This window comes from Bos grunniens, chromosome 7 (genome assembly GCF_055505025.1).
Source record: "Bos grunniens cultivar Pamir isolate PY7600 chromosome 7, Bosgru_T2T1.0, whole genome shotgun sequence".
NCBI lineage: Eukaryota > Metazoa > Chordata > Mammalia > Artiodactyla > Bovidae > Bos > Bos grunniens.
This window is the reverse complement of record NC_141171.1, coordinates 12034583-12062088: the sequence shown is the minus strand read 5'-3', so window position 1 is coordinate 12062088 and position 27506 is coordinate 12034583. Positions and strand designations below refer to the sequence as shown.

The following is a 27506-nucleotide window of genomic DNA, read 5'->3' as shown; positions in this document are numbered from 1 at the left end:
AAAAAGGTCAAGGAAGTGAGAGCTGAAAATTAACCACGGGCTTGAGCAAATATGCGGTCACTAATGACCTCGACAAGAACAATTTGAGAGGACTGGTGGGCTAGAAAGCAATCAGTAGCAGGTTTAGAAGGACGCGGCATTGCAAAGTGCGGATAGGCTCAAAACAGTTGGCTGAAAAAATGAATAATCATGCCTGATTGTTGCCGGGTTGTCATGACAACCAGCTAAGACAATGATGATGAACGCTCTTTCTTTAAGTGACCTTTTCTATTGAGGCTTAATTTACATCCAGCCAAATTCACCCTTGATTAGTGTACAGTCCTATGAGTTTTGAAAAATGCACGCAGCTGTGGAACCATCTCCAAAATCAAGATATAGAACAGTTTCATCAACCCCAAGCAGTTCCCTCAAGACCCTTTGTAATTAACTCCTCCCGGCATCTTCAGCCCATAGCAATCTGTCCCTACAGTTTTGTCATTACCGGGAGATCATATAAATGGAAGTACAGTGTATGTCCCCTTCATGGATTACAGCCTTGTCGTGGCCAAGGGGCTTGTGGAACTCAATGAAGCTATGAGCCATGCTGTGCAGGGCCACCCAAGATGGGCGGGTCATGGCGGAGAGCTCTAACAAAATATAGTCTACTGGAGGAGGGAATGGCAAACCCCTCTAGTATTCTTGCCGCAAGAACCCAATGAACAGCATAAAAAAGCAAAAAGTCGCCAGTCCAGGTTCAATGCACGGTACTGGATGCTTGGGGCTGGTGCACTGGGACGACCCAGAGGGAGGGTAGGGGAGGGAGGAGGGAGGAGGGTTCAGGATGGGGAACGCGGGTATACCTGTGGCGGATTCATTTCGATATTTGGCAAAACTAATACAATATTGTAAAGTTTAAAAATAAAATAAAAGTTAAAAAAAAAAAGCAAAAAGATATGACACTGAAAAGTGAGCCCCCCGTGTTGGAAAATGTCCAATATGCTACCAGCGAAGAGTGGAGGGCAATTACTAATAGCCCCAGAAAGAATGAAGCGGATGGGCCAAAGTGGAAATGACAGTTGTGGATGTATCTGGTGATGAAAGTAAAGTCCAATGCTGTGAAGAAGAATATCACGTAGGTACCTGGAATGTTAGGTCCATAAATCAAGGTAAATTGAATGTGATCAAGCAGGAGATGGCAAGAGTGAACACTGACATCTTAGGAATCAGTGAACTAAAATGAATGGGAATGGGTGAATTTAATTCAGACGACCGTTATATCTACTGCTGTGGGCAAGGATCCCTTAGAAGAAAGGGAGTAGCCCTCAAAGTCAACAAAAGAGTCCAAAGTGCAAGTAAATGCAAGTTTTGCATTTACTTGCAAAACCCAATGCATGGTACTTGGGTGCAATCTCCAAAACAACAGAATGATCTTGGTTTGTTTCCAAGGCAAACCATTCAATATCACAGTACTCCAAATCTATGCCCCAACCACTGATGCCAAAGAAGCTGAAGCTGGCCAGTTCTATGAAGACCTACAAGATCTTTTGATGTCCTTTTCATCACACACAAAAAAGATGTCCTTTTCATCATAGGGCACTGGAATGCAAAAGCAAGAAGTCAAGAGACACTTGGCTACTACTGCTAAGTCACTTCAGTCGTGTTCAACTCTGTGAGATCCCATAGACGGCAGCCCACCAGGCTCCCCAGTCCATGGGATTTTCCAGGCAAGAGTACTGGAGTGGGTTGCCATTGCCTTCTCCAATGCGTGAAAGTGAAAAGTGAAAGTGAAGTTGCTCAGTCGTGTCCGACTCCTATCGACCCCATGGACTGCAGCCCACCAGGCCCCTCCGTCCATGGGATTTTCCAGGCAAGAGTACTGAAGTGGGTTGCCATTGCCTTCTCCGAGAGACACTTGGAGTAACAGGAAAATTTGGCCTTGGTGTACAAAATGAAGCAGAGCAAAAGCTAATAGAATTTTGCCAACAGAACACACTGGTCATAGCAAACACCCTTTTCCAACAACACAAGAGATGGCTCTACACATGAGCATCACCAAACGGTCAATATCGAAATCAGATTGATCATGTTTTTGCAGCTGAAGATGGAGAAGCTCTAAGTTGTTTTGTGGTCATCAAAAACAACACTGGAAGCTGACTGTGGTTCAGATCATCAGCTCCTTATTGCAAAATTCAGTTTTAAATTGAAGAAAGTAGGGAAAACCAGTAGGCCATTCAGGAGTGACCTGAATCAAATCCCTATGATTATACAGTGGAAGTGACAAATAGATTTAAGGGATTAAATATGATAGAGTGCCTGAAGAACTATGGATGGAGGATCGTAACATTGTAAAGGAGGCAGTGACCAAAACCATCCCCACAAAAAAGAAATGCAAGAGGGCAAAGTGATTGTCTGGTAAGGCTTTACTAATAGCCAAGGAAAGAAGAGAAGTGAAAAGCAAGAGAGAATGGGAAAGATACACCCATCTGAATGCAGAGTTCCAGAAAATAGCAAGGAGCGAGAAGAAAGCCTTCTTAAGTGAACAGTCCAAAGAAATAGAGGAAAACAACAGAATTGGAAAGACTAGAGATCTCTTCAAGAAAATTAGAGATACCAAGGGAACATTTCATGCAAGGATGAAGCAAGCACAATAAAGAACAAAAATGGTAAGGACCTAACAGAAGCAGAAGAAATTAAAAGGAAAAGGTGGTGGCAAGAATACACAGAACTGTACAAAAAAAGATCTTAATGACCAGGATGCTCATGACAGTCTCATCACTCACCTAGAGCCAGACATCCTGGAGTGTGAAGTCGTTTGCCTTAGGAAGCACTACTACAAACAAAGCTAGTGGAGGGGATGGAATCCAGCTGAGCTATTTCAAATCCTAAAAGATGATGCTGTTCAAGTGCTTCACTCAATGTCAGCAAATTTGGAAAACTCAGCAGTGGCCACCAGACTGGAAAAGGTCAGTTTTCATTTCAATGCCAACCACTTTAAAAGTGGTTCCAGGCAACCTTGATGGCTTTCCCCATTGGCTCCGCAGGTAAAGAATCTGATTCCAATGCAGGAGACACAAGAGATGCAGGTTCAATCCCTGGGTCAGGAAGATCCCCTGGAGAAGGAAATGGCACCCCACTCCAGTATTCTTGCCTGGAAAATCCCACGGGCAGAGGAACTTGGCTGGCTACAGTCCATGGGGCCCCAAAGAGTCAGACACGACTGAGTGACTGAGCACAGCTCAGCAGAGCTGGCCTTTGGAAGTTGGGCCAGGGTGTAATGACTGACAGTGAGAAGGAAAAAACTGGGCATTGACAGCACCTACAACAGAGCAGATCAACAGTCAGATCCTGAACTATCTTCTCTTAATTTTCATCTCTTTCTTGAGCTGTAAATATCAAATATTTTTATAGCAACCCAAGATGCTTTGCATGAAGACCTTCTAAATCATCTTTACATTCTCTAATTGGGCTTGTCACTCACAGCTAATATTGCTCTATTTATAATTACTCTTCCCATTTAGGGTCTGAAGGTTTATTTTTGTATTTCTGAGACAGGCATGCATATCCCAAGTATGCATGCTCCTATCACTATTTATCTATCTCTTTAGAAAAACAGGGTTATCATTTCTCTCTTTTTTCCTCACCTTGCTGTGCCTACCTCTGACCCTTGGTCTGGCAGCCTTCTTGTTTATTTTATTTGCTTATTTTTCTGACCCAAACACGAAGCATGCAGGATCCCAGTTCCAGACTAGGGATTGGACGCACAGCCCCTGCATTGGAAGCATGAATTCTTAACCACTGGACTGCCAGGGAAGTCCTCCAACCTTCTTGTTAATTTTAATTAATATCTTCCATGAACTTTATATTATTCCAAATATTCACAAATTTATTGTTTCACTTAATCTCCGTGGTGGATGATGACAAGGACCTCCTGCTTTTAAACCTTCTGCAGATGAGAAAACTGAGGCTCAGACTTACTAAAAATCACTTAAGTTTCCACTGCATTGTTTAGGATACTTCTGGTTGTGACTAAAATCTCAAACTGAATTGGACATAGCATTAGGTGCCCTGGACCAAATTGCATCCTTTTAAAATTCATATGCTAAAGCCCTAACCCCCAACTTGACTGTATTTGGATTAGGGCTTTTAGGAGGCAATTATGGTAAAGAATATGCCTGCAAAGGAAGAGGCCTGATTTCGATCTCTAGGTTGGGAACATCCCCTAGAGAAAGAGAATGACTATCTAGTCCAGTATTCTTCTGTTCCATGTATTCTATGTAGAGAATTCTAAGTATTCTATGACTTCTAGTCCAATATTGGACTCTCTATTCCAGAATTCTGGAGAATTCCATGGACAGAGGAGCCTGATGGGCTGCAAGTTTGTGGGTGGCAAAGAGTTGGATGTGACTGAATGACTAACATTTTTCACTTCCAAGGCTAAATAAGGCCATAAAGGTGGGGCCTAATTCAGTAAAGCTGCAGTCCTGATACAAAGAGAGGGACTTCTCTGGTGGTCTAGTGATTAAGAATCTGCCTGCCAATGCAGTGCAGGGGACAAAGATTCAATCCCTGGTCCAGGAAGATCCCACTTGCCATACAGCAACTAAGCCTGTATGCTGCAATTCTGGAGCCCGTGTTCCCTAGAGCCCACGCTCCACAATGAGAGAAGCCACCACAATAAGAAGCCCACACACCTCAGCTAGGGAGTAGCCCCCACTCACCACAACCAGAGAAAGCCTGTGCAGCAATGAAGACCCAGCACAGACAAAAATAATAAATAAATAAAACATTTTTAAAAGAGGAAGTGAGAGAAATCACACTGTCTCTATGTTCTTGAAAAGACCCTGATGCTGGGAAAGATTGAAGGCAGGAGGAGAAGAGGGCAATAGAAAATGAGATGGTTGGATGGCATCATTGACTCTATGGATCTGAGTGTGAGCAAACTCCGGGAGATGGTGAAGGATAGGGAAGCCTGTCATGCTGCAGTCTATAGAGTTGCAAAGAGTGGGACATGACAGAGTGACCGAACAACCATGTTCCTGAACCAAGGAAAGGCCATGTGCGGATATAGCAAGAAGGAGGCCATCGGAAAATCAAAAACAGAGCTCTCACTAGAAACCTGATTGACTGGAACACTGATGTTGGTTTCTTAGCCTCCAGAACTGTAAGAATTAAATGTCTGTTATTTAAGTCACCCAGTGGATGATACACCCAAGCAGACATCATAAATGAAAAAGTAAGATGTGTTTTTAAGAACGACTTGGTATTCTGGCTCAGCGATGTGATCAATAATTTAGTTTCTTCCCGTCTCTCTGCTGTGCCCTTCACGATGTTGGCTTCAAACTATGGTTGGCCAACCCTATGGTCAAAAGCTCTCTGCCAGTAGCCCTGAAGCTTCAAACTTCAGGGAAGGAGATAGAAATTCTTTGTTCTGAGATGCACTCTGATTGGTCCAGCCTTTATCACATGACCACCTCTGAGCAAATCACAATAGACAGATAGTAGATACCTTAAGGCCCGCAGTTGGTTGAGTGTTTAAGAGTTGAATTGGCCAGTTTTCCATGAACTATAATTTGTTGGAAAAAACTGACAGTCTATGAGGTTTCTACTTGGGTTCTGGCAGAAATTTTCTCAAAAATGAATGAAATGAACTTGCTGGTTCAAGGAAAACAACTGACAGTGTTTGTTGCCAGTGGTAAAATTTGAGCTTCAAGGGAAAATTTTAATTTTGGAAGACACGTGTTTGTCACCATGTTTGACAATGTTCCAACGCTGAAAGACTTTTCTGAGATTGGTGGTGATATTAACAAACGGAGTTTTTAAAATATTATGTAATGAAATGCGTCGATGTTTGGAAGATCTGTATGACTTAGTGAAGTAATATTATTCAAAAGACCAATGAACGAGTCATAAAAAGTGCAAGGTAGGACTTGTCCTTTCAGTCTAGTGATTAAGACACTGTGCTTCCAAGGCAGGGGGCATGGATTTGATCCCTGGTCAGGGAATTAAGATCCCACATGTGTGTGATATTGAGAAAAAAAAGAAATACATGAAAAGTGCAAGGTAGACAAATGGATTTTAATAAAATAGAACTCACTGAAATGGAGAGTCCCCACTACAACTAACCTTGACTAAATTACCAGTTTTTCAAGTTTTAGTATAGCATTAAAGAAGAATTCAGCCATGAAATTAAAAGACGCTTACTCCTTGGAAGGAAAGTTATGACCAACCTAGATAGTATATTCAAAAGCAGAGACATTACTTTGCCAACAAAGGTTCATCTAGTCAAGGCTATGGTTTTTCCTGTGGTCATGTATGGATGTGAGAGTTGGACTGTGAAGAAGGCTGAGCACCGAAGAATTGATGCTTTTGAACTGTGGTGTTGGAGAAGACTCTTGAGAGTCCCTTGAACTGCAAGAAGATCCAACCAGTCCATTCTGAAGGACATCAGCCCTGGGATTTCTTTGGAAGGAATGATGCTGAAGCTGAAACTCCAGTACTTTGGCCACCTCATGCCAAAGGTTGACTCATTGGAAAAGACTCTGATGCTGGGAGGGATTGGGGGCAGGAGGAGAAGGGGACGACAGAGGATGAGATGGCTGGATGGCATCACTGACTCGATGGACGTGAGTCTGAGTGAACTCTGGGCGTTGGTGTTGGACAGGGAGGCCTGGCGTGCTGCGATTCATGGGGTTGCAAAGAGTCGGACACGACTGAGCGACTGATCTGATCTGATCTGAAAGAAGAATTCTTGAGTTCCTGAGAAGTCTACTGAAATACTTTTTTCAGCTAGATGCTTGTAGGTTTTCTTCATAGACTTGGACTAAAATGACATTTCACAACAGAGTAATAAGGTAGTCTCACAAATGAGAATACAACTGTCTTCTAGGAGATTTGCAAATATGTAAAGCAATGCTATTCTTCTAACTAAATTTTTTGGTTTGGAAAATATAATAAAATATGTTGTTCATGTTACCATTCAATGGGTTTTATTGTTATTTTAAGTAAATTTTAAATCCACATTGTAAATTTTCTCAATTTTAATGTTTAAACAGTAAGTATTGATAGCTACAACTTACATTTAAGAAAGCTGTGTAGGGTCCTCAGTAACTTTAAGAGTGAAGAGGGGGGCCTGAGACCAAAAAGTTTAAGAATTAGTGCTCTAATAATAATGTTTTTTTCTTTTCTTTAATTGAAGTATAGTTGACTTACAATATCATTTTAGTTTAAGGTGTACAGCACAGTGATTCAGTCACATATATATTGGAGTAAGAAATGGAAACCCACTCCAGGTCTTGCCTGGAAAATTCCATGGACAGAGGAACCTGGCAGGCTCCAGTCCATGGGGTCACAAAGAGTCGGGCATGGCTGAGCGCACATGGCAGATACATACATATATATATATATATCAGTAATCTGATAAAAGAACACACACACACATATATGTATGTATGCTTGTGTGTGTGTGTGTGCGTGTGTGTGTTTTCAGCTGCTCATTCACGTCTGACTCTTTGCAACTCCATGGACTGTAGGCTGCCAGACTTCTCTGTCCATGGGATTTTCCCGGGCAGAAATACTGGAGTGGGGTGCCATTTCCTACTCCAGGGGATCCTCCCAACCTAAGGATTGAACCCACGTCTCCTGCATCTCCTTCACTGGCAGGTGGATTCTTTACCACTGCACCACTTGGGAAGCCCCATATATAAGTGATATCATATGGCTTTTGTTTTTCTTTCTGGCTTCACTTCAGCTAGCCATTCTGAACATTAAATTTCTTCCTGATGCCCTTCACTCTCTCCTAACTCTATGAGGACAGCTTTCTCCTAACTCTAGGAACTGATCATCTCTTCTGCCTGAAGTGCTCCCATGACAACCACAGAGTATCTCTCAGAATCCCACGGCTGAGTGTCTTTCCAGTGGCAGAACATCACAGAATTTCAGCATCACATGTACTAAGAAATTGAACAGCCTTAGACACTAGTGATCAGCCCAGGCACACACGGTACCTCTGAAAGTGAAAGTCACTCAGTTGTGTCCAACTCTTTGAGACCGCATGGACTGTAGCCTGCCAGCCTCCTCTGTCCATGGAATTCTCCAGGCCAGAATACTGGAATGGGTAGCTGTTCCCTTCTCCAGGGCATCTTCCCAACCCAGGAATCGAACCCAGGTCTCCCACATTGCAGGTGGATTCTTTACCATCTGAGCCACCAGAGAAGCCAATCCAAACATCTAGTCTCAATTTAGGAAGCCAGTTGGCTACAGCTGGGAACTTTTGCTCCCATCTGGATCATGGGATTTTCCAAGTGACACATTGCCCGCAAGGACATAGACCTGAAGGATACATAAGCAAGGTGGAGTTCTTTTTTTAATAGTAATTCTTCCATTATAGAAACTGTCTTAGTCTGTTTGGGCTGCTATAACAGAATATCTCAGATTGGCTGACTCTGTAAAAAATTTTATTGTGGCAGTATATGCTGTATAGTAAAAGTGATTCAGCTACACACATATTTCTGTTATGGTTTATCACAGAATATCGAATATTGTTCCCTGTGCTATAGTGTTATTTGCTCGGTCGGGTCTGACTCTTTGTGGCCCTGTGGAGTACAGCCCACCAGGGCTGTAGCCCTCCAGGCTCTTCTGCCCATGGAATTCTCCAGGCAAGAATACTGGAGTGGGTAGCCATTCCCTTCTCCAGGGCGTCTTCCCAGCCCAGGGATCGAACCCAGGTTTCCCACATTGCAGGTGGATTCTTCACCATCTGAGCCCCCAGGGCAGCCTGTCATCTTGGGGCTAATTAGTTTTAATCAGTTTTTGTTGTATCCTCAGTGATTACATCATTCTTTTAAAGGCTGTGTCTGCCCCCTTCCCTCCTGTCTCATTTCCACTAGATGTTAAGGCAGATTTTAAGCACTGAAGCACATTGCTTCAGGGAAATATTTTTGAGAATTTATTATGGAGCAACAGAAAAGAAAGGTAGAAATGTTTCCCTCAGGGGCATTATTCAAAATCTGTGTTGTACACATATCAGTATAAGGCGTTTGGTGTTTTGTTTTTCTCATGTCCTGGACAATTAAACTGCCAATGAAGTGACATGAAATCAGAGAGAACTTTAACCTCGCTGCCATGGAGACCACGTTTCTCACTCATGGGGGGAAAGAGAGTTTACACAAGGATTTCCTAAGGTGATAAGGCAGCTGGCCATCGACAATTCCAGATACTTTATGGACAGGCAGAAAATCATGGGAATTTCCTGGGATTGACAAGTCAAGAAAGGGAAGCTTGAGATCTGTGATATTGTGATTTATAATACGAAATACATATATTTGCGACTTCCCTGATGGTCCAGTGGTTAAGAATCTGCCTGCCAATGCAGGGGACATGGGCTCAATCCCTGGTCCAGGAAGATCCACATGGTTTGGAGCAACTAAGCCCATGTGCCACAGCTACTGAGCCCACTCTCTAGGGCCCTGCTCCCCAACAAGAGAAGTCACCACAGTGAGAAACCCGCACACTGCAACCAGAGAGTAGCCCCCACTCTCCGCAACTAGAGAAAGCCCAAGCACAGCAAGGAAGACCCAGCACATCAAAACTAAAATAAAGAAATAAAAAGAAATATATATATTTGGTCTTCATCCTTGTTTCTATCATACAGCTCTTAAAACCTTGGAATTTCTGTGATAAGAGTGATAAACGTGTCTTGTTATGCTAGGGAAAGCACACAGAGACGTGGGTGGGTTGCCATTGGAACCAGCTTTGTCATTAGAGGGTTGAAAATTTCACTCCTACTTCCCAACCTCTGGGGTGATTGAGTTCAATCACCAGTGATCAAGGACTTAATCAATCATGTCTATGTAATGAAGCTTCCATAAAAACTCAAAGATTGGGGTCCAGAGAACTTCTAGGTTGGTGAACCAGAACACTTTCAGAAGTTCCTTTGTTCAGGATCTTGCCTGTGTATCTCTCTGCATCTGGCTGTTGAGTCTCACTGTAATAAACAAATGATCTAGTGAGTAAACTCTAGTATTCTGAGTTCAGTGAGCCACTGTAGGAAATTAATCAAACCCAAGAAGGGGGTCACGGTGATCTCAGGTGGCCTCGTCCTGCAGTGCCTTGAAGCAGGGTTTCAGTTCCCCGCCAGAGACTGGGATTGGGTCATAACGGTGAGAGCACCAAATCCTAGCCGCTAGACCAGAGGCCAGTGACAAGACCCTGGCTCTTCAACTTTGCAGAAAAAGAATTCCCACAAAGACAGAAGTAGTGAAACAAGTGGGGCTTCCCTGGTGGCTCAGCAGGTAAAGAATTCACCCGCGATGCAGGAGACCCGAGTTCCATCCCTGGGTCAGGAAGATGCCCTGAAGAAGAGTATGGCAACCCACTCCAGTATTCTTGCCTGGAGGATTCCACGGACAGAGGAGCCTGGCGGACTACAGTCTATGGGGTTACAAAGAGCCAGACATGACTGAAGCAACTTAGCACAGCACACAGCGAAACAAGTGTTTACTAGGAGGAAGAAAAGAGTATAGTACATGTGGATAGTCTCGTGGGCAGACTCAGAGAGAGAGTCACCCCTTTCTGGTAGTCAATTACTTTTAAGGGGCATTCATTTCGGGGTTTCCTTTGGCCAATCATTTTGATTCACCTGCTTCTGAGTCTATATGTGGTATATCTCAGGATCCCCCTATGTGTGTATGAACATCTGTCAGTCAAGATATATTCCACCGAAGAGGCCAAGAGGGTGTGTGACACCCCCTCCATTTTTTTACCTCCAAGGAGCTTTCTAATCAAGAGAGTTTCCTTGACTTCAAGAATGGGAAATACGTGGTGCTTTTATCTTCGATCTGGGCAGGGCTTAGCCTCCTCCCTCGACTGTCCTACTATTTTCTTCTTAGAGAATCGGTCCACAGAGAACCAACTCTAACTGTTTCCTCCGGGGGCTCATCCATCTCCTGACTCAATGGGAACCTCTGATTTATACCCAGTTGGTCAGAAACACAGGTAACAACCTGGAACTGTGCTCGGCATCTGCAGTGGGGGCAGTCATATGGGACCGAGTCCTTAACCTGTGGACCCTGATGCTATCTGCAGGTTGTGTCAAAACTGAGTGGAAATGCAAGACACCCAGTACGTTGGAAAATTGCTTGGTGGTATAGCGGGGAGAAGGGGAAGCCACACATTGGAATTAGTATCAGAATCATCAGAATCAAAATTCTTCCTTGGAGAGAGGCTTACTTTATCTCCTCGTTCTAAACCAGGTCCTCTGATTCTATTCCATCATTGCTCTATTTTTTTTTTTTTTGGCTGCACCTCACAACATGTAAGACCTTAGTTCCCCTGCCAGGGATTGAACTCATGTCCCCTGCAGTGGAAACTTGGAGTCCTAACCACTGGACTGACAGGGAATTCCCAGAAATATAATTAATTTACAATGTTGTGTTAGTTTCAAGTGTATAGCAAACTGATATGTATGGGTTTGAACTAATCTTTCTAACTGAGGGGTCTCCGTGTGGATTCTGGGAGGAGTTTGGCTTCATTTGTCGGGGGGGAAGATGAGGGGAAAGAGAAAGAGTCCTTTATAAGGAATGGATGAAAATTTAGGTGGTGTCCATTCCCTGGGACAGTGATCTGCTGACTTTCCTTAAAGGGCCAAGTGGTCAGTATCATTAGTTTGGGGGCCAGACCGTCTCCGTCTTGAACTCTGTCTTTTTTGTGTCTTTTTTTTTCTTTTCTTTTTTTTTTTTTCTAGTCAGCAGAACGAGGAGTTCGATCTGTAACTGACTGTGAACAATCAATTGAGATAACTCACTACCTTCAGACCAGCCTTGAACTCTGTCTTGTACTCTGTCTTGGTAGCTTGAAAGGGGCCATAGACAAAATGGAAACAAATGGGAGTAGCTGTGGTTCAGAAAAACTTTGTAGACACTGAATTTTCAGATTTATATCATTCTCACCATGGACTATTCTTCACTTAACTTTTTAAAATGATTTTAAAAGGTAAAAATCATTCTTAGTTCACAGGCTATATAAAGAGGCAGGGAGCCATACTTGGGAAGCCCCACCCCGCATCGGGCGTAGTTTTTCAACCCTTACCTAGATGTATTTGTCCAGGCAAGTCTGTCTTTAAAAAGCTACACAAGGCAATCTAGAAAAACGGTACAGATGAACTTATTTGCAAAGCTGAAATAGAGTCACAGATTTAGAGGACAAACTGAGGGTTACCATGGGGGAAGAGGAGATGGGATGAATTGGGAGATTGGGATCGACATATATATACCACTATGTATAAAATAGATAACAAATGAAAACTTACCGTATAGCACAGGGAACTCTACTCAGTGCTCTGTGGTGACCTAAATGGGAAGGAATTCTTAAAAAACAGAGTGGGTACGCGTATGCGTATAACTGATTGACTTTGTTGCACAGCAGAAACTAAGACAGCACTGTAAAGCAACTGTACTCCAATCAAAATTAATAAAACCAAAAGGTCTCCACAAGAAAAGAGGCACTGATACCTGGTACAGTGTGGATGAGCCTCAAAAACATTTTGCTGAGTGAAAGTAGCCGCTCAGAAAAGGTCACATATTGAGTGATTCCATGTATTGAAACATTCAGGATAAATCCATAGGGACAGAAAGCCGATGAGTGGTTGACAGGGACGGGGGGGAGGGAAGGACTGGGGAGGGAGTGCTAAATCGTATGGAGCTTCCTTTGGGGTGATGAAAATGTTTTGGAACTAGATGGAGGTGAGAGCTGCAGAACACCATGAAACTAGTAAATGCCACTGCACTGTATGCACTTTAAAATGGTATATGACACATAGTTGACTACAACTTAATGTGTTTAATTTAAAAAAATATGTGAGCCTTTTGCCTCATTGCAGTCAAGACAGCAACGTGGGTCACCAGCAGCTCTAATGGGGCCATTTGAGAAAATTCAGCGAAGGTTCTCTCGCTTGCCGGGTCTGCTCAAACAGGCACGGTCTGATCCGGAAACACTGCCTCAATATGGGCCACCAGTACATGAAGGACGTTGGCTTTGTTAAATCAGACTAACTGAAGTTCCTTGGATAGATCATTCAGCACATCTACCTTATGTGGAAACAATATTAGCTCTTTGCATAGAAAATGAAAGTTTAAAAACTACCCCCCCCCAAAAAAAATCCATGAGTGGTTTGGATGCACAGACAAGAGAGGACTTTCTGTCACCTGAGGTTATATTCCTGGCTGTTGGAGGGGCATTCCTGAATGAGCCAAGGTCCTTGGGGAGAGGATCCTCCTACCCATTTGGGGAGACATACACTGACATTTGAGGGCTTCCCTGGTGGCTCAGCTGGTAAAGAATCAGCCTGCAGTGCAGGAGACCTGGGTTCGATCCCTGGGTTGGGAAGATCCCCTGGAGGAGGGCTAGGCAACCCACTCCAGTATTCTTGACTGAAGAATCCCCATCCACAGAGGAACCTAGTGGCTACAGTCCATGCGGTTGCAAAGAGTCAGACACAATGGAGCAACTAACCCCACTGATGAAAGCAGGACAAGGCTTTCCAGGGAGGTAAACATGGGAGGCTGGAGAAACCAATGGGTGAGAGAGTCCAGCTCTACAAAACCCCTCAAATGTGTCCCTGAGAGCACAGCTATACTGAAGACTTTATAAAATGAGATGGAGAATTCTGGGTTGAATTGTGTCCCCCTACCAAAAAAAAAAAAAGGCAAATTAGCAGATTTCCATTTTGGTCCATTGGTTTAAACTCTGTGCTCCCAATGCAGGGAACCTGGGTTTAGTCCCTGGTCAGGGAATTAGATCCTTCATGCCGCAACTAAAGAGACTGCAAGCTGCAAGGAAGACTCCCCACGTGGCAATGAAGACCCTGAGTGCCGTAACTTAAGACTTGGAGCATCCAAATGAAAAATAAACGAACTTTTTAAATTAAAAAAAAAAAGATATGCTGGAGTCCTAACCCCCAATACTTCAGAATGGGAACTTATTTGGAAATAGGGTCACAGCAGATGTGATTAGTTAAAGTCCTACTGGACTAGTGTGTTAATCGCTCAGTCGTGTCCAACTCTTTGAGTCCCCATGGACTGTAGTCCGCCAGACTCCTCTGTTCGTGGGATTCTCCAGGCAAGAATACTGGGGTGGGTTGCCATTTCCTGCTCCAGGGCATCTTCCTGACCCAGGGATCGAAGCCGTGTCACTTTCACCTCCTGCACTGCAAGCAGATTCTTTACTGTTTGAGCCACCAGGGAAGCCCCCATACTGAACTAGGGTGGGCTCCTAATCCAATATGACCAGTGTCCTTAGAAAAGGGAGAAATTTGGACAGACACACACACCCATACAAACACACTCAAGAGGAACACCATTATGAAGATGAAGGCAGAGATTGGGGAGATGCTTCTACAAGTCAAGGAACACCAAAGATTGCTAGCCAGTCACTAAAAGTAAGGCGAGAGACATGAGACAGATTCTCCTTCATGACCTGCAGGAAGAATCAGCGCTGGGCTTGCCTGATTAGCTCAGTAGTAAAGAATCTGCCTGTCAATGCAGAAGACACCCATTCCATCCCTGGCGCGGGAAGATCCCATATGCCTGGGAGTAACTAATTCTGCGCCACAACTACTGAGCCTGTGCTCTAGAGCCTGGAAACCGCAACTCCTGAAGCCCATGAGCCCTAGAGCCACCGCAAAGAAAAGCCCCTGCCACGAGAGAGTAACCCCACTTGCTGCAACTAGAGAAAAAAAAGTGCCCAGAAATGAAGACCCACCACAGCCAAAACTAAAGAAATAAAATTATTAGAAAGAAAAAAGAACCCGCTGACACCTTGATCCCAGATTTCAGCCTCCAGAACTATGAGACGATAAATCCCTGCTGTTAAGCCCCTGAGCTTATGGCACTTTGTTACGGCAATCCTAGCAAACAAACACAACCACACAGGAAATTTGAAGCACATGTTTGCCAAGCCTTGTCTAACATCTGTAATGAACATTTTGGAACAACTGGAAAAATAACTGTCAAGTGACCTCTCAAAACACAGTCACTCCACTCTCATCTTCTCTCTCCATTTCTCTTTTTCTCTGGGTGATTTGCTTTCATCATTTATTATCATATCCTGAAGCCTAAAGTTTTGAGCTCATATCACATCAGAGAACCGGCTTACAGGAGGAGGTATGCTTATTTTTCCCTCATAATCTCTGGGAAGAAGAAATGCTCTTGAATTTCACTCAGCAACCAATAGCAAACATTAAAAAAAAAAATCCCATCTGGGGTTTATTTTTCCAACACATATCCTCAGTTATAAAATGTGACTTAGGGACCTCCCTGGTGGTCCAGTGGTTAGGACTTTAAGCTCCCAATGTGGGGGCCCGGGGCCCGCAACTAAGCCCATGTGCCACAACCAAAGATTCCATATGCCGCAACTATGACTCCGCATGGCCACATAAATTTAAAAAAATAAAATATGACTTTATTGGCATTGCTGCCGAAACTTGGCCTCTGTTCACAGGTGCTGAACAGAAACACACAGAGGGAGTTTGGGGTGAAGTAGCAAAGAGCAGCTTTTATTCCTTTGCCAGGCACAGGGGGCCACAGTGGGCTGCTGCTGCTGCTGCTGCTGCTAAGTCGCTTCAGTCGTGTCTGACTCTGTGCGACCCCACAGACAGCAGCCCACCAGGCTCCCCCGTCCCTGGGATTCTCCAGGCAAGAATACTGGAGTGGGTTTCCATTTCCTCCTCCAATGCATGAAAGTGAAAAGTGAAAGTGAAGTCGCTCAGTGGTGTCCGACTCTTCACGACCCCATGGACTGCAGCCCACCAGGCTCCTCCGTCCATGGGATTTTCCAGGCAAGAGTACTGGAGTGGGGTGCCATCGCCTTCTCCACAGTGGGCCAATGCCCTCAAGATCATGTGACCCACCTTGGAGCGGGTAGCAAGGAGTTTTATAGTGTTCAAGGAGAAGGGGCATGATCAGCTCATGGACAGTTCTTGGATTGGTTGGCATCAAGATGAAGTTTCAAGCCTCATCAACCTTCTGGTTTCATCCAGTCTGGGGTCTGTGTTCTTGTGGTAAGCAGTTTTCATCTGGTCTGCTTCCTGTAAAAACAACTTAGGACTGTGTGCCAGGCCTTTATCTGTATCTTTCAGGGAACTGGGAATTCAGTGATTCTGCTATGCAGCGGAATTATTGTCTAAATTGTTACCAGTTCCTTAGCCCAATAGTTATTCTTTGTTTCTACACCTTCACATTTCCCACTCATTCGCTCTTGAGTCAGCATTTTACTTCAAAAGACAAAGACACAGGGGCTTGTACAAGGTTTCAGCATGTGCAGGTTAGAATTTCTTCCAGAGTATGGTCTTGCGACACCTGTGCTATGCTGTGCTTAGTTGCTCAGTCATGTCCGACTCTTCCGTGGGGATGCTCCAGGCAAGAGTACTGGAGTGGATTGCCCTGCAATCCACTGCAAGGGATCTTCCCAACCCAGGGATTGAACCTAGGTCTCCCACATTGCAGGAGGATTCTTCACCAGCTGAGCTACCAGGGAAGCCCCTCGAGACACCTCAGTCAGTTCAGTTCAGTCACTCAGTCGTGTCCGACTCTTTGCGACCCCATGAATAGCAGCACGCCAGGCCTCCCTGTCCATCACCAACTCCCGGAGTTCACTCAGACTCAACGTCCATCGAGTCAGTGATGCCATCCAGTCATCTCATCCTCTGTCGTCCCCTTCTCCTCTTGCCCCCAATCCCTCCCAGCATCAGAGTCTTTTCCAATGAGTCAACTCTTCGCATGAGGTGGCCAAAGTACTGGAGTTTCAGCTTTAGCATCATTCCTTCCAAAAGTACAAATCCCTTGATTCTTAAGGGAGACTTCACCTAAGGCTTCAGGCTTGGCTGGATGCATGTGTTCAAACAGTGTCAGGAATCTGTCCATTCCCAGCCCTGCTTCCCTTTCTGTTGTCTCCGTTAGCTGTCTGGTTCTCCCTGCTGTAGGCAGTTTCATTCTCCAAGCTTAGCAACCATGGCAGAAATCCTGGAAGCAAGTCTCATCACCTTGAGATATGTGCTCATGGCTGAACTATGAGCAAAGAGATGTCATACACTGAATGGCCAGTCTTGGTTCTAGGCCCAGTTCTAAAGCTGGCCCTTCTCAAGTCACATGGATAAGAATGGGACAATTGGGACTTCCCTGGTGGTCCAGTGGTTAAGACTCCACACTCACAATGCAGAGGAGCCTGGGTTCGACCCCTGGTCAGGGAACTAAGATCCCACATGCTGCAATTAAGAGCCTGCATGCCACAACAGATGATCCTCATGGCGAAGCAAAGATCCTGCATGTGGCAACAAAGATTCCGTGTTTCCACAGCTAAGACCCGGTGCAGCCAAATAAATTAAAAAAAAAAAAAAAAATAGAATGAGACAATGATTCCCCAAAAGAAAATCAGAAGAAACATTTTAACAGAAATGTATGTTGGACAGGCAAACCCAACAGATATCCATTATGCCTATATATGCTAAGTGAGTCATTGAGGCTTACTAAAACATAGTGTTCATAAATTTAAAATAGCAAGTCACTACAGCTAACTGAGCATTTTTATTTGGTATTCCACCTAGAAGTCTGGCTGCCAAATAATAACCCACAGTATCACACACACATGTATACACCAATAGTAGGAATTTCGATAATTCCCTGAAGGAACATTTTGCCTTTGTATTCTCTTGAGTTGGCCATGGTTTTTGAATGCTGTTCTTTTTGCTTAGCTAATGATAAATTACTGTGGGCTTAGCTTGTTATTATCAGTTTAATTTGTCGTGGGTTGTTTGGCAAATCCTACAGTATTTAATAACACTCATTTGCATCAGCAGTACTTTTGGCCTATAATTTTTCAATAAGTAGACTTTAAGTCATATATGTATGGAATGAAAAGAGGAGCTCTGCTCTTACTGCTAAAGCATATGTACACACTATTACCTAAGTTTTAGGATGTGTTCAGGATGACGTGTCTTCTTAACCATCCAACTGTCATCCACTGGATGGTGGGAAGAGGTGGGGTCTTGATTCTCTCCTGGGGGACAAAAATTTTTTAGAGATAATTGATTTAAAGGGCTTTATGCTGCCTGCCAAGTCGCTTCAGTCGTGTCCGACTCTGTGCGACCCCATGGACTGCAGCCTAACAGGCTTCTCTGTCCATGGGATTCTCCAGGCAAGAACACTGGAGTGGGTTGCCATTTCCCTCTCCAATGCATGAAAGTGGAAAGTGAAAGTGAAGTCACTCAGTCATGTCTGACTCTTCTCGACCCCATGGACTGCAGCCCACCAGGCTCCTCCACCCATGGGATTTTCCAGGCAACAGTACTGGAGTGGGGTGCCATTGCCTTCTCCAAAGGGCTTTATGGATATCATTTATTTTTAATTTTTCTGTTGAAGCATAGTTGATTTAAATGTCTTAATTTATGATATACAGCAAAGTGATTGAGTTATACATACATATATTCCTTTTTAATATCCATTATGGTTTATCACCGGCTTCCCTGGTGGCTCAGATGTTAAAAAAATCTGCCTGCAATGCAGGAGACCCAGGTTCGATCCCTGAGTTGAGAAGATCCCCTGGGGAAGGGAATGGCTCCCCACTCCAGTATTCTTGTTGCTGTTGTTGTTCAGTCACTCAGTCGTGTCCGACTCTTTGTGACCCGATGCACTGCAGCACGGAGAAGGAAATGGCAACCCACTCCAGTGTTCTTTCCTGGAGAATCCCAGGGATGGGCTGCCGTCTATGGGGTCGCACAGAGTCGGACAAGACTGAAGCGACTTATCAGCAGCAGCAGCAGCACTGCAGCACACCAGGCTTCCCTCTCCTTCACCATCTCCCGGAGCTAGCTCAAACTCATGTCCACTGAGTCAGTGATGCTGTCCAACCATCTTGTCCTCTGTTATCCCCTTCTCCTCCTGTCTTCAATCTTTCCCAGCATCAGGTTCTTTTCTAATGACAATGATTCCCCAAAAAGAAAATCAGAAGAACTATATTAACAGAAGAAAGAGAAATGTATGTTGGACAGGCTCCTTACATCAGGTGGACAAAGTATTGGAGCTTCAGCTTCAGCATTAGTCCTTTTAATAAATATTCAGGATTGATTTCTTTTAGGGTTGACTGGCTTGATCTCCTTGCAGTTCAAGGGACTCTCAAGAGTCTTCTCCAACACCACAGTTCAAAAGCATCAAGTCTTCAGCACTCAGCCTTCTTTATGGTCCAGCTCTCACATCCATACATGACTCCTGGAAAAACCATAACTTTGACTAGACGGATCTTTGTTGGCAAAGCAATGTGTCTGCTTTTTAATACACTGTCTAGGTTTGTCATAGCTTTTCCTCCAAGGAGCAAGTGTCTTTTAATTTTGTGGCTGCAGTCATCATCTGCTGTGATTTTGGAACCCAAGAAAGTAAAGTCTATCACTGTTTCCATTGTTTCCCCATCTATTTGCCATGAAGTGATGGGACCAGATGCCATGATCTTTGTTGTTTGAATGTTGAGCTTTAAGCCAGCCTTTTCACTCTCCTCTTTCACTTTCATCAAGTGGCTCTTCAGTTCCTCTTCACTTTCTGCCATAAGGGTAGTGTCATCAGCGTATTTGAGGTTATTGATATTTCTCCCAGAAATCTTGATTCCAGCTTGTGCTTCTTCCAGCCCAGCATTTCTCATGATGTGCTCTGCATATAAGTTAAATAAGCAAGGTGACAATATACATCCTTGACATACTCCTTTCCCAATTTTGAACCAGTGTGTTCTGTGTCCAGTTCTAACTGTTGCTTCTTGACCTGCATACAGGTTTCACAGGAACCTGGTGAATTCCATGGACAGAGAAGCCTGGTAGGCTACAGTCCATGGGGTGGCAGAGTCAGACATAACTGGCTAACACAAGGCCTTCTTACCATTTATCGCAGCATATTGAATATGGTTCCCTGTGCTATATAGTAGGACCTTGTTGTTTATCCATTCTGTGTATAATAGTTTGCATCGGTTAACCCCAAACTCCCAGTGCTCCTTCCTCCACCCTCTTCTCCCTGGCAACCACAAATCTGATCTCTGTATCTGTGGGGCTGTTTCTGTTTCAAAGATAAATCCATTTGTGTCATATTTTAGATTCCATTACTTAAGGAATGGATATCTAAAATACGATATGTAAGTGTGATATCACTTACATAGTGATATCACATGATATTTGTCTTTCTCCCTCTGACTTACTTCGCTTAGTATGATAATCTCTAGTCCCATCTGTGTTGCTGACAATGACACTATTTTATTCTTTTCTATAGCTGAGTAGTATTCTGTCATATACATGCTCCACATCTTCTCTATCCAGTCACCTGTCAGTGGACATTGAGGTTGCTTCCATGTCTTGCCACTTGTGAATAGTGCTGCTCTGAACATAGGAAGTGCCTATGTTGCAGATACTAGTTTTAATATATTGGAAAGTTTAGGTGGAAGAGTACTGGAGTATATGTTTGAAAAACTGGTCTTAAATTGTAGAGGATCTGAAAGCTTGATCCAGACTGGGGTTGGCAAACTCCTGTAAAGGACCAGATGATAAATATTCTGGGCTTTGCAGATTGTACAGTCTCTATCGAGGTGACTTAAATCTAACTTTTTAGCATTAAAAACAGCCATAGGTAACTTCCCTGGTGACCCAGTGGTTAAGAATCCACCTGCCAATACAGGGGACATGGGTTCGATCCATGGTCCAGGAAGATCCCACATGACTTGGGGAGACTAACCCCCTGTGTCACTGCTCAACCTGTGCTCTAGAGCCCACACGCTGCCACTACTGAAGTCCACACACCCCAGAGCCCATGCTGTGCAGCCAGAGAAGCCACCACAATAAGAAGCCTGCACACCGCAACTAGGGAAAGCCCACGCGCAGCAACAAAGACGCAACACAGCCATAAATAAATAAATGTTAACTGTTATTTTAAAAAACAGCCATAAACAGTAGGTATATGAATGGGTGTGGCTGTCAGTAAAACTTTATTTACGAAAATAGGTAGCCAGCAAATTTGGCTGGTGAGCCATAGTTTGCCAACACCTGATCTGGGAGTTTGTTAACACTTCGTTCTGTTGAACCCTTGAGGATGTTGCTTATGTCAATTTCAGTGCCCAGTTTACATACCTGAGAGATGTTAATTGTTTTTTGGTAACAATTTGGTGGCTCAGATGGTAAAGAATGTGTTCAATCCCTGGGTCAGGAAGACCCCCTGGAGAAGGGAATGGCAGTCAATTCCAGTATTCTTGCCTGAAAAATCTCATGGACAGAGGAGCCTATGGGTTACAGACCATGGAGTCACAACACACGACTAAGCAACTAGCACTTTTACTTTCATGACTAGTTCCAACCCTTATTCTGTGCAATGGGAAACTTCATCTCAGACAATTTAGGGTTCTCTTCTGCTTGGTGGGGTGCTTTTTCTTGGTGCCATAATGCTGCATCTTAATTTTTTGGGCCTCACATGGTGCCTAGGATGGGGATGAGGCACAGAGAAAGGAAGGATAAGTTGCCAAGTCACTGTCTCTCTGTGATGGCCACATTGAAAGGTGCCTTATCATTTTCGTTCTTGATTCCTGGCTGCTATGGATTGAATTGTGATCCTCAACAACAACAACAAAATGTTTAAGTCTTAAACTGTTGGGAGCCACGTTAGGCATTACTGACAAAATGGAGGCATGGCCCCAGCCCCCTCTCCTCATTCCGCAGGCACGGACCCGGGACGAAGGAGTTAGGCCTTGTAATTCTGACTTGTTTTTTCCTCTCCTCATCTGAGTTGACTGAAAAGGAATATTAAGGTGCTTATTGCTCTTGAGAGGAGCATGAGAAAGCACAAAGCCTATTCTTCTGCAGCTGTGCTCAGAGAATAATTCATAAAGTTAATCATTGATATTTGTTTAAGGACTTTTACAAAAGAGTGTTCCAGGATGAGCACATAGGCCTCAGCTTGAGGCCATGGGAGGGATTGCTATCTGAAGCCTATTTGTGAGGAAAATGTTTATGGCAAAGGAGTTTACTGAATTTAGGGGTTGCTGCTGCTGCTAAGTCACTTCAGTCATGTCCGACTCTGTGCGACCCCATAGACGGCAGCCCACCAGGCTCCCCCGTCCCTGGGATTCTCCAGGCAAGAACACTGGAGTGGGTTGCCATTTCCTTCTCCAATCCATGAAAGTGAAATGTGAAAATGAAGTCGCTCAGTCAAGTCTGACTCTTGGCGACCCCGTGGACTGCAGCCCACCAGGCTCCTCCATCCATGGGACTTGCCAGGCAAGAGTACTGGAGTGGGGTGCCATTGCCTTCTCCGGAATCTAGGGGTTAAAAATAATTAAAATAGTTAGAAGTTAAAGATTTAAGGAATGTTGTAAAGTTAGCATATTTTACTATAGCTTATAGAAATTAGGAATTTTTAGAAACACTATAGCTAGAAGCCTTTTTAAGAGATAGTGAGCTCAGGATGTTAGGGGCAAACAGGATTTAGGAAGACAAGTAGTAAACTGAGGAATGTAGCATGAGTTACAAAGTAACCACAAGTTAACTATAGGACACATTAGAGGAAGTAGGTAATAGACGGTAAGGCTGATCCTGAGAGAATCACTGAAGCAGGAACTCTGTTTGAAGAGCAACAGTGATTTATGGACATAATAAATCTGGATGAGGGGGAACTGAAAATGTCAAACCTCTGACCTAATGCTTTTGTAAAAGTATAAAAGAGAATCTTAAAGTTGAAATAAATAGGCAGTCCAAGAAAACTGAGAGGCTGTCTCATCGCTGACACCGTTCATCTCTTCAGGTTGAATCCCTGGCTGCTGGAGCTGAACTCCGGCACTAAACCTCAGTACCTCAAATTATGACCTTATTAGGATCATTGTAGATATGACTCTTGCCCATTTTTAAAGATTTTTTTTAATGTGGACCATTGTTTAAGTCTTTATTGAATCTGTTACGATATTGCTTCTGTTTTATGTTTTGTTTTTTTGTCCTCTAGGCATGTGGGATCTTAGTTCCCCAACCAGGGATTGAAACCATACTCCCTGCCTTGGAAGGCAGTCTTGACCACAGGACCACCAGGGAAGTCCCTGGTGTCCTTCTAAAAAGAGAAGAGGATGGGGCTCCCCTGGTAAAGAATCCGCCTGCCAATGCAAGAGACTCAGATTTGATCCCTGGTCTGGGAAGATTCCACATGCCACTGAGCAGTTAAGCCTAAGCACTACAAGTATTTAGCCAATGCTCTAGAGCCTGGGAAGCACAACTACTGGGCCCTTATGCAACAGCTGCTCAAGCCTGCATGCCCTAGAGCTTGTGCTCCACAACAAGAGGAGCCACCACAGTGAGAAGCCCACACACTGAAGCCCACACACACACAAAAAAACAAAACATAAAACAGAAGCAATATTGTAACAGATTCAATAAAGACTTTAACAATGGTCCACATTAAAAAAAAAATCTTAAAAAATGGGAGAGTAGCCATTAGAGAGTAGCCCCTGCTCTCCCCAGCTAGAGAAAAGCCCAAGCAGCAGTGAACACTCAGCTCAGGCAAAACATAAATAAATGTAACCATATGAAAAAGAATAGGATTGCCAAGTGTTTACAAAAAATAAATAAAAAGAAAGAGGAGAGAGAAGACACTGAGACACAAGAACATCACATAGCAAGGAGGCAGAGATTGAAGTGGTATAGCTGCAAGTCAAGGAATGCCAAGGTTTATTGCAGACAAACCACTGAAAGCTGGGAAAAGACAGTTTCTCCCCTACAAGTTTTAGAGGGATTGTGGCCCCACCAACATCTTAATTTTAGACTTCTAGCCACCAGAACTAGGAGGAAATACATTTTATTGTTTTAAGTGACCCAATTTGTGGCAAGCCTTGGAAATTAATACATTGGCCAGTGCCAGTCACTGCCAGAGCCAGCTCTACCAGCCCACTTGTTTTCTGAACCCCATCCTTTGTCCCAAATCCTCTTCTTCCAAAGCAACAGAATGGTAGCCAGGGACTTCCCAGGTGGCGCAGTGGATGGGAATCTGCCTGCCAATGCAGGGGACATGGGTTCCATCCCAGGTCCCAGAAGATTCCATGCCACAGAGCAGCTAAGCCAGTTGGCCACAATTACTGAGCCTGTGCTCTACAGCCTGGGAGCCATGACTACTAAGCCCACATGCCGCGAGTCTGTGCTCCACAACTAGAGAAGCCACCATAATGAGAAGCCCAAGCATGGCAACGAAGAGTGGCCCCCCACTCACTGCAACTAGAGAAAGCCTGTGCAAAGCAGCAAAGACCCAGGACAGCCAAAAAATAAATAAGTAAAATTATTTTTAAAAAATAAATAAAGAATGGTAGCCAGGAACATAACTGCCCAGTTAGACATTTCCCAGCCTCCCTTGCAGCTAGGTGAGGCCATGTGACTGAGTTCCCACCAATGGGGCATGAGAGGAAGTGACATATTTCACTCCCTGGCTTGAATCTTATGGATAACACACACATTTCCTGTGTGCTTTCTTTCTCCTTCCTACTGGCTGGAACTGAGATGTAATGGTGACCTGGTGTTGATCAGAGGAATACACCAGTGCTACAGGACAGTGGGTCATAAACACGGCTATACATTAAATCTCCTGGGGAGCTTTAAAAAAAAACCTATGCCCAGATCCCACTGCAGACCAATTAATTCAGATCTCTAATGGCAGGGTCAGGGATCCATATATTTTTATACCTAACCCTAAGCTTAACCCTAACTGTGAACATCAAAGACTGAGGGAAGATCTTGAAAGCAGCCAGAGAAAAAGTACCTTTCCAGGTGATTTCAGTGTGTGGTCAGGATGGGAACTAATGCCTTAGGGAGGATGAAGCAAGAAGAGGAATCTGGGAACCTGAGTGACCACTGGGAACTGCCTTGCCAACCTGAACCATTCCATTGGGTGAGGGACTCTGATTTCTGCATGAAACATCACTCATATGGCATTGATATCATTCACCTTCGAAACCAGAGTAATTTTGATAAATTTAAAGACTTCATGTTAATTTATGAGTAACTGAGACAGGGGAGCTATCTGATATAGCAGGGCTTTATTTCAGGGCACTGGAAGAGCTCTCACTCCTTTCCCCAACCATCCTTTCCTCTTGCATTTCCCAGCTTCTCTGTCCTGCTACCTCTGTTCCATTTTCAAACATGTAACCCAATTTTCACTCCTTTGAATAATATCATTGCATTCTTAGCATAATAGATTTAATCCTCAGTGATATGAACATCATTATCCCTACATTTACAGATGGGGAAACTTAAGCCCAGAGGTGCAATGCAGCCAAGTTCCATTTGGGGCATAGCCTGTGCCTTTAGTTATATTATCCTTTATTCCTTGTGAATTTTATTAACAAATTTTGTTAGTAAAATGTCACACTTATATGCTCATATGCCTGCAGAAATATTACAAGCCATACATATTAAATATGGAAACCAATGAATTTTAAACTTGAAAGGACTGTACAGCCAATTTGTTTAACTTAACTCCTTTATTTTAAGGTGAGAAAACCAAGACTGCATTCATCCACTTATCATTCATTCAATAAATGAGTATTGGTATAAACAAAGTGTCACCCTAATGAGGACTAAGTATGTGTCAGGCACTGTTGTAAACCCTTTGCAGTTATCAACTCATGAAACTCAGAAACACCCTTATGAGATACCCCTACTCACCCCATTTTTGGATAGGGAGCCGAGACACAGAAAAGTAGCATTCACAATGCTAGCAGGTGGCAAAGAAATGATTCAGTCCCAGGAGTCTTATACACAGGCACAGCACTAGATGAGTAATTTTAAATTCATACTTTTAATTTCAAAATTTTAAAAAGTCCAAAGCCATGAGAAACCGCTCTGCCCCAAAGATTGGAGAAATAATCAGCAACAGACTTGAACCCCTTTCCAAGGCCCTCAGATACTGGAATTGTCAGGTACAAAGGCAACAACAGGTGAAATAGTAAAAATAAAATTAAGGATGCAGTAACAAAGATCAAACAACAAGAAAGTTGAGGGGGAAATAGAGTTTTTTAAATAAAATCTGTAAAAATAAAAAAATATAAAACTCAACTAATTAAAAGCAGCTTAAACACAACCCAAGAGAAAATGAGTGAACTGGGAGAATAGCTGAGGAAATAAACTGGACTGTAACACACACAAAAAGGTAATATATAGAATAAGAATAAGAGAAACGAAGAATAAAATGATTAAACCCAAGGCACATCTAATCAAAGACCCAGGAGGGTCAAAAACAGAAAATGGAGGAAAGGCAACACTTAATGAGATCAAGAACTACAAATTTTCTAGAACGTATAAAAAATTAATCCTCTGATTCAAGAAGCATAACATAGCCCAAACAGAATAAATAAAAAGAAATATATAACTAAGCTTATCTTGGTGAAACTGGAGACACCAAAGACAGTGCCTGCCATGGAAGGAAGGGGATGAGAGCATGCTGGGATTTACTTACATTTGTCTTTACTAACAGTAATAATATAGCTAATATTTACATATGCTATGCCAGGCACCATTCTGAGTATTGGGTTGGCAAAAAAATTCTTTTGAGTTTCCACAAGATGTTATGGGAAAATCCAAACTAACTTTTTGACCAACCCAATATTTTATTTGTATTAATTCATTTAATCTTCAACTCGATGAAGTAGTTACTATTGTTAATCTTATTTTATAAACAAAAAAATAAAGGTCTAGAAAGACTAAGTGATGGGACCAGTGACCCACAGCCGCTAAGTAGCATAGCTGAAGTTTTAAAACTCTAGCTGAAAATCTTAAGAAAATCCATTTCCAAACATTACTTTGTGTTTATCTGCAAAGTAATTCTTTGGGGGACTAGTAAGGACATTCCTAAGACTGTGAACAAGAAAGCTAGCAAAGCAACGAGTTGCAGTTTAGTACTAAGAAGCCAAACTCTTATTGAATATAGAGGGGGAAAAAAATTTCCCTGGTTCATCTCTAGAGGCAAATGCTTTGAGAGAACATAATCCATTTGCCGCTGGGATGAAGTCAGAGCAGTTTCAATCTCAGGGTTTAATCTTTTCACCAAATGTGGGCTCTATTACAAATTTCCTTGGATAGAAATTTTCAGGATCCGGAGAACACGCCTTCCTGGTCCCTAACATACAGATGCGGAGAGCAAATATTTGTCTCCTGGGAACCTTGGCAGGGAAAAATCCAGAGAACAGCTTTTCTGCCACCAAGCCACTTGGGGAATTAAGATCATTAAACGCTAATAGCAGCTGTTAGGTACTTGGCAAATATAGCTAATCAGCCACCCACACATGGGGAAGTATCCTAAATCCACCAAGGCTGCTAAATCCCCTGGTGACTTCAGGACTATTCATCTCCCTTCTGACCAGGTAATTAGAAAGAAGTGGATAATTACCTCCTCCAAATAGCAGAGGCAGTGATATATCACAACCTGTGATGTTACCACAGTCGTGTTGCAGGATCAAAGGTCCAAAGTGCTTCTCAGCTCAGAAACATCACAGTA

At 43.4% G+C, this 27506-nt stretch overlaps 1 pseudogene; it reads left to right on the top strand.

The window, feature by feature from the left end:
* Positions 1-9099: 9099 nt before the first annotated feature.
* On the top strand, positions 9100-13025 carry LOC147368417 (small ribosomal subunit protein uS14 pseudogene; annotated as a pseudogene).
* Positions 13026-27506: the final 14481 nt, after the last annotated feature.